Genomic DNA, 9,025 nt, shown 5'->3' on the forward strand with positions numbered 1-9,025 from the left:
TAGGCGAATACAATGAAGCAATTAAAAATACATGGGATGTGGTATGGGCATCCTGAATCTAAGACAAGTTTGGAAACGGATTAAGTCTTTACATCTGGAAAAACTGGTTGACCAATGGTCCAATGAATTGGCAAATTAGTGGCAAGAAAGCTTTCTTGTTAAAAAAAAAAAAAAATGGGAATGCGTGCCATATAATGACTGGAGTGTCCCCCAGTGGTATAGACAGGGATATCTGGCAAATCCATACCTCCCTACATTTAAAAATGTGAAAGAGGGACAAAAAATTGCTTTTGCGGAACTCACCGATATAAAGAACTGCACTTTACAATGTCGCGCTTGCCACTTAAAACATGCTTTGTTTTTGTCAGCACAATCTTGCATATTAAAAATAACCAACACACTGAATTTAATTCTCATGAGGCTCAGCCAGGCATACTACTTGCAGGATGCTGGGTAAGCATCATGGGAAGTGCAGTTAACGGTAGATAAAGCTGCAGATGTTAGCTGTGAACTAAAATTCCCATGATGCTCAGCCAGCCAGGTGTCCACCATGACTAGGCATCATGGGAGTTGTAATTCACAACTAACACCTGTTGCATCATCTGCTGTTAACTACAGTTCACATGAGGCTCAGCCAGACATACTGCTCCCGTGATGCTGGCTGAGCATCATGTGAAGTGCAGTCAACAGTAAAGTTGCAGATTCTAGCTGTGAACTACAATTCCCTTTATTTTCAGCCAGCCAGGTGTCCACCATAATGCTGGCTGAGTATCATTGGAAAAGTAATCCACAGCAGCAGAGATTTTTTTTTTAATTAAAAAAAAGGCAAATGTTAGCCTCCCTCCCAGGACCCTTACCCTTTACACACACCTGCCCATAAAACACACATATACTGTTCTTACACACACCTGTCCATACACACACATACACACTGCCTTTACACACACCTGCCCATACACACACATATACACATACACCTGCCCATAAACACACATATACACATACACTGTCCTTACACCCCTTTCTCCCCATCTCTTACCTCTTCCTCCATCCTGTGGTGGGAGTGCGAGGTCTGCCACATCACTACGCGCCAGCTATTGATGATGTCATATAACCACGCTCGGCATCAATTGCTGGCGCAAAGTGATTGGAGAGCAGTAAAGCGAGGTCTGAAGTAACAGATCTCGTGCTCCCTAATGTTGAGCCAACTAGAGGGAGATTGTGACCTCCCAACTAGTCCTGCAGACTGCAGCTGCTGATCTGGCGGCTGTGCACCCCCTCGCAGCTGCGCCCGAGGTGAGTACTGTTCTCGCCTCCCCCTTCCTCCTCCCGACCAAATCGGTACAGTTGGGGGCCATGATGGTGGTATAGTGAGTGTGATTCTATGGCAATATTGTGTGCATGCTGTTAGTATGTGTGTGGTGACAATCCCACCAACATTTCAGTTTTCCAAATTGGGCCATCTATGTTAAGGGTATGGGAGAGGCACCCTTAGCTACTATTGCAAGGCGGCTTCCAGGGCCGGACTGGCCCACCGGGATACCGGGAAATTTCCCGGTGGGCCGGAAGGTCCGTGGGCTGGGACCAGGGGCAATTGCCCCCCAGGCTGCCCGAAATCTAATCTGAGCGGCCGCTGGGTGCTGATGCGGCCGGCGCTACTATAATACTTTTTTCTTAATTTAATATGGCAAGCTGGTCCGGCTTGCCATATTAAATTTAAAAAATATATTACAGTATCGCCGGCCGACCGCATCGGCACCCAGCAGCCGTGTGCGATGGCCGCCTAGTGATGGGAGCAGCGTGAGGGGTGAAAGCTCCGCCCCCTCGCACTGACCTTTCACCCCTCACGCTGCTCCTATCACTATGCGGCTGTCAGATTGCTGGGAATGTAATCTGAACGGCCGGTGCGTGCTGTTGCCGCCGGCCGGCTCTGCTTTAATACTTTTTTTTTTACTTTATATGGCGAGCCGATCCTGCTTACCATATAAATAAAAAAAAAAGTGTTAAAGTAGCTCCGGCCGGGGGCATCAGCACGCACCGGCCGGGGGCATCAGCACGCACCGGCCGTTTAGATTACATTCCCAGCAGTCCGATGGCTGCATAGTGATGGGAGCAGCGTGAGGTGGAAGCTCCGCCCCCTCGCACTCAGACTGCTGCAGCACCGGATGTCAGGTCAGTGAAGAGAAGTAGAAGGTGAGTAAAGTAATGTATTTTTTTGTACAAAATGTATAATATTTTTTTGAATGTGTTTTCAGCATGTGTGTGTATGTAAGTGTATCCCCCTATATGCCACTCTGCCTCCAGAAATGCCTTTTACCCCCCTATATGCCACTCTGTCCCATGACATGCCTTTTAACCCCCTATATGCCAGAGTGGCATATATATGGGTATAAGGCATTTCTGGATGCAGAGTGACATATAGGGGATTAAAAGGCATATGATGGGACAGAGTGGCATATAGGGGGCATAAGGCTTTTTTGGAGGTAGAGTGCCCCATGATATGCCTTTTAACCCCCTTTATGCCACTCTGCCTCCAGAAATGCCTTATACCCATATATGCCACTCTGTCCCATGATATGCCTTCTAACCCCCTATATGCCACTCTGCCATATAGGGGGTTAAAAGGCATATCATGGGACAGAGTGGCATATAGGGGTATAAGGCATTTCTGGATGCAGAGTGACACATAGGAGGTCAAAAGGCATATCTGGAGGTATAGTGGCAAAAAGGGGGTTAAAGGTATATCACGGGGCAGAGGGGCATATAAGAGGGTTGAGGCATATCAGGGAGGCAGAGTGGCATATGGGGGTTAAAAGGCATATCATGGGACAGAGTGGCATATAGGGGGGCATAAGGCTTTTCTGGAGGCAGAGTGCCCCATGATATGCCTTTTAACCCCCTTTATGCCACTCTGCCTCCAGAAATGCCTTATACCCCCCTATATGCCACTCTGTCCCATGATATGCCTTTTAACCCCCTATATGGCAGAGTGGCATATAGGAGGTTAGAAGGCATATCATGAGACAGAGTGGCATATAGGGGTATAAGGCATTTCTGGATGCAGAGTGACATAGAGGAGGTCAAAAGGCATATCTGGAGGTATAGTGGCAAAAGGGGGGGTTAAAAGGCATATCACGGGGCAGATGGGCATATAGGAGGATTGAAGCATATCAGGGAGGCAGAGTGGCATATAAGGGATTAAAAGGCATATCATGGGGCAGAGTGGCATATAGGAGGGTATAAAGCATATCGGGGAGGCAGAGTGGCATATAGGAGGGCATAAGGCTTTTCTGGGGGCAGAGTGCCCCATGATATGCCTTTTAACCCCCTTTTTGCCACTCTGCCTCCAGGAATGCCTTATACCCCCTATATGCCGCTCTGTCCCATGATATGCCTTTTGACCCCTATATGGCAGAGTGGCATACAGGGGGTTAAAAGGCATATCATGGGACAGAGTGGCATATAGGGGGTATAAGGCATTTCTGGAGGCAGAGTGGCATATAGGGGGTTAGAAGGCATATCAGGGGTGCAGAGTGGCAAACCTGGGGGCAGATGTGCATAACTCGGGGGTAGGTTGGCAAATAAAAGGAAAAAAAACCAAACATGTCTCAATCATAGCTTATATTAAATATGAAAAAAATAGTCTACATGAATTAATAAAGAATATCGTGAAGAATAATGTGATCAGTGTTTTGTTCCACTGAACTTTTTCATCTAAAATGTTCGCTGTAGCAAATGTTTTGATCCCATTATGTGTAATGTATTTCATTTATTAGGGCCTTTTAAAACTTTTGCTTTCTGGCATTTTAATACAAATAATGAGATAAAAAGAATGGCGAATAGTGTGAGTCGGGTATGTATAAGGGGTGCGTGTGGTTAAAGAGCGCGACCGTGAGATAAACTATATGGGGCTGGTCTCCAAATTTTTCCAGGGCTGCTTTTCAGTCCCAGTCCGGCCCTGGCGGCTTCATGCAAGTTCAACGGAGATCTGTGCTGCCAAAAGAGTACTTGTTAGTTGTTAAAGGGGTAAACGGTGCGAGGGCTCAAGAGCTGGCTCAGCCAGATCTGCAGCTTCTCCTAAAGCTAAATACGTTATTTCACAGGTTAACAATGGATATTAAAGTACTAATAAAGTAGTGATGTATCTAATTCTTTTCCACTGATATATTGATGTCAGGTGCGAGATGGAACAAGGACACATTTTATTTACATATTTGGAACTTCAATCATATGTGTGATTGCTACTTGAGGACCCACATGGGAAATGTACTAGCAGAACAAAATATAAATTATGCATACTGTAGCTGAATATAAATACCTGCATCTCTGCTTTATAAGGATACATGGGACACAGGGATCTTATAATTAAGGCTGGCACAGTGGTTAAATACAATGCTGGCTTGGAAAAAAGAAATCAACCGTACAATGCTACCTATTGTTTGACTTTACACAGTAAAATCCTTTCCACTGAGAAAACGCCAGTGGCCTATTCACCACTGTTCAAAAGTTTGGGGTCACTTTTCACAAAAAACAAGAACATATCTAGCTGTGTTACATAATTGCCCTTTAAACTTACTGTACACAACATGCCACTGGAACACAGGAGTGATGGCAGTGATAAGGTGGCTCTTATTTAAAACTTTAACAACATCACTGTATATCCGTTTTATGTTATATTAATCAACAAACTTTGCGTTTTCTTTCAAAAAACAAGGACAGTTCTCAGTGACCCCAAACTTTTGACTGGTGGTGTATATAGGGAGCAAACTTTTTCTTTACACTACATTCTTTTTTCAGTTTAATATTTAAAGAAAAAGCCATCTAGATAACATATGTACATCTCTGTTTAATTTCCATCGCTATATCGTAAGACCTAAATGGAGTTATTTTGCTTTATTTTCTTTTCTTAAAATATAAACATATGAATATTTGAGGATTATTGCAATGGAGATTATAGCTCCGTTTAATTAAAATGTCAGCGTTAAAAATGTGTACATGGGTTTCAGTATGAAGTTAGAAAAATATCTTACTTTATTCCTGCTGGGATGAGGGAGGGAGTTACTAGAATTTAATTATGTGCATTTATTTTGGATTTAATTTTTGCTAGACTTAAGTGAACCTCCTCTGAGTCAGCAAGTGGTAGCCACTGGGTGGAAATTGCAGTTGATCCAGGGAAGGATCTCCATGGTAACTAGTAAGGCTGTCATTTAAAGACATTAAAAACCACATCAAAATTGTTAAAAGATTCTTGCTTTTGTGATAAATGTAAGTTCTTAGTTTATGGGTTTAATGTGTGTTTTTAGAACAGTAATGTATTTTAAATCACACCTTGTCACGTAATGCCCCTCTCTAACCCACGCTGGCACAAATGAGGCACATATGGTGCTGTTGAGTCTACCCCAACAAAACAGGTCAATTGTCTACCATGCATTGTAGATAGACTAAATTACCATTTTTATAATAACATCAAAATGAAAGCTGGTCAAGCGCTAATATGAGCTTTACAAGGGCAAAGAACACTACAACACACACAATACACAGATCTCCACCCACAAAGCATTTACATGGATTTGCCAAAACCTCATATCAAAGACATCAAAGAAAGGATGATTAAAAGTTAAATTATTTGCATAGATCCCAGGCTTGTGTCTTGGTCTTGCAACTACTTGGCTGGTACTGAGTGGTCCAGATTATATAGTCGGGAATAAAACCAGTGAAATAATCCTTGTGTGCATCTTGTCATCAGCTGTTCTTATCATGAAAACCAAATTTGTGTCTCTTTTATTTAACTCTTGAGCACTCACGCCAGCAAATGGCTTAGTTTGTTGCGAAAAATCTCCATTTAATGTTGGTCCTACACCAAAGTACCCCAATTTTGGAGAGTCCTATCTAATGTTTCATGGCAATGTAGTTTACCGCGAAGCTGAATCAGTGGGACTGCACTGCGTTTTAATCCCCTGAGACTTTCAAACAGTTTAAAGCCTTTTTGGACAATGAGGCAACTGTGTGGCATAAAAAATTATATAGGACACACTAAACTTTGTGGTGGGCTAAGCAATATACGGCTATATACACTCACTAACCCTGGTACATCTGTTCAATTGCTTGTTAACACAAATATCTAATCAGCCAATCACATGGCAGCAACTCAATGCATTTAGGCATGTAGATGTGGTCAAAACAACTTGCTGAAGTTCAAACCGAGCATCAGAATGGGGGGGAAAGGGGATTTAAGTGACTTTGAAAGTGGCATGGTTGTTGGTGCCAGACGGGCTGGTCTGAGTATTTCAGAAACTGCTGATCTACTGGTATTTTCACGCACAACCAACTCTAGGGTTTACAGAGAATTGTCTGAAAAAGAGAAAATATCCAGTGAGCATCAGTTGTGTGGACAAAAATGTCAGAGGTCAGAAGAGAATGGGCAGGCTGGTTTGAGATGACAGAAAGGCAACAGTAACTCAAATAACCACTCGTTACAACCAAGGTATGCAGAATACCATCTCTGAACGCACAACAGGTTGAACCTTAAAGCAGATGGGCTACAGAAGCAGAAGACCACACCGGCTGCCACTCCTATCAGCTAAGAACAGGAAATTGAGGCTACAATTCGCACAGGCACACCAAAATTGGAAAATGGAAGACTGGAAGAACGTTGCCTGGTCTGATGAGTCTCCATTCCAGCTACGACATTCCAATGGCAGGGTCGTACTGAGGCGTAAAAAACATGAAAGCATGGATCCATCCTGCCTTGTATCAACAGTTCAGGCTGGTGGTGGTTGTGTAATCGTGTGGGGGACATTTTCTTGGCACACGTTGGGCCCCTTAGTACCAATTGAATGTTTGTAACACCTTGTAGAAACTATATCACAAAGAATGAAGGCAGTTCTGAAGGGTCTAATCTGGTACTAGCAAGGTGTATCTAATAAAGTGGCCAGTGAGTGTATATATGTGACGGAATCCCAATATTTATACCTTAGGTAGGTGGTATTCGCTGGCTATGCGCTGAATTCTTGCTTTCTTTTGTGCACTTATTGGTCATTATTATGAGTTCCCAATTATGGTATATATATATATTTATATATATATATATATACCTGTTTTGCCTTTTCTAAACAGTGTCCGATACTAGCCAGGTAATGATTATGGGGTTAGTGTGTTCTGCATGCACCATCCCAAGCTTTCAAGTTAATTTCCTTGGTTACAGGTGATTAAATTGCTCGCTCAAGCATAAAAACAAAGAAGAAATGGCAAAATCAGAACAGAGCTGTTATTGTAGGTAAAGTTTACATAAACATATAATTTAAGTAAAATGATATAATTCCAATAAATGCACTTATGACATTCTCTTTGAATGCTTGTTATTCAATTAAGTGTGTCAAGTTGGGATTCCCATTCCCATGAGGATGAATAATTTGGTTAGGTCATCTGATAAGACGGTACATACATACAGTGCAGTCTTTTTGCAGGGCAAATGGGGCAGCTGCCCAGGGGCTAGCCATTCCTGGGGGGCCGTACCAGCTGCCCCTTGAGCCCCCTTAGCTTACGTCTGTGCTGCTAGCACACCTCTCCTGTACCACACTGTGACGATACATAACTTTACATTACGTTGCATGACGCCAATACGTTCCTGCTTCTCCTGGGTATAGTTGCTTGCATGGTGTGCGAGTGCCACAGAGAAACCTGCAGGTGAGGTAAGGAGGGACGGGAAGGAGTATGTGTGAATGAGTATGTGTGCATGAGTGTGTATCTGTGTATACATAATTACATGATAGCATAGATGTGTTGAGGCAAAGTGAGGAGGCAAAGATGGCACAGGTAGGCTGTTTGGGGGACAAATATTGCACAGACAAGCTGTTTGGGGACAAAGATTTCACAGACCTGCTGTTTGGGCACAAATGTGGAAGAGGCAAATGCTTGCTCTGGAAGGGGGGGCAAATGCTTGCCCAGGGTCCAATCAGTATTAAAGGCAGTCCTGTATATAGATATTTAAAGAGTCTCAGGGTCAGCTCATTTTCCTAGGTATGCACACAGTCATCCTACTTACACCTTTCAAGTATTTGGGATAGGGATAAAAACCACTTTGTCTTAAAAAAAAAAACATTTTTAACATTTACAATGCAATATTTTACTAGAAATACATATAATCAGACAATGTTGTAGACAATGAAGAGTACAGGAGTCAGTATGGCCAGATTGTATCAGCAGATAATGGATTGTATGATTTCCAGCTTTTCACTTCATTTGTTTACCATCTGGGCCCATGGCTAATGTAGGAAGGCGCCATTATTAACACAGCAATCTAGTAGCTCGGGAGGATGGACAGGCCCCTAGGGTGCAGACCCTGATGATGTGTAACCACAAGCAGCAGCTGCTCTCAACCTCAACAAACCCTTTCATTGCCAGAAGAAAAGCACCACACTTGGCAGGCATATCAAGGTCTTTGTATTGAATGTGAGTGGGACAGCTAGAGCGCATAACATGTTGGATCTTACACCCAGGCCTCTACAGTCTACAGCATGAATAGTGTTGTAGTCATCCGCAAATGCTTGTCATTGAAAATGTATGATTAATCAACAATGTCATCAACAAAAGCATGTCTCACAGTAATCATTGCCTGTTTATCAGCACATCCTGCACATATGTATTTCTGTTAATTTATCTATGCTTACTTATTTAAGGTACATATATGCATCATGCAATATATCACAAGCTGACTGTTTTTTCCATACAGTGTCTATCAATGTTATCTATTCTAATTCACTCTACACTAACATAACCAAGTTACATTCCTCTCCCAGGCAGCCAAATCACTCCAGGTAACTTAAAGATATCCTATGGCTGCCAGGCGACCAGTTTGGATATGTGCTGTCAATCATTCGGTCATTATATATAGTAAAGATGTTACTGTATATAATTCATATGTTACTCGGATAGGCAGGCAGTAAATGACAGCACGTCCTATCCGTAGGTATAGGGAGGGTTCTTGGAATCGGTGAAGATGCTCACATGTATTTGCTCGCTCCAG

This window comes from Spea bombifrons, chromosome 3 (assembly GCF_027358695.1).
Source record: "Spea bombifrons isolate aSpeBom1 chromosome 3, aSpeBom1.2.pri, whole genome shotgun sequence".
NCBI lineage: Eukaryota > Metazoa > Chordata > Amphibia > Anura > Pelobatidae > Spea > Spea bombifrons.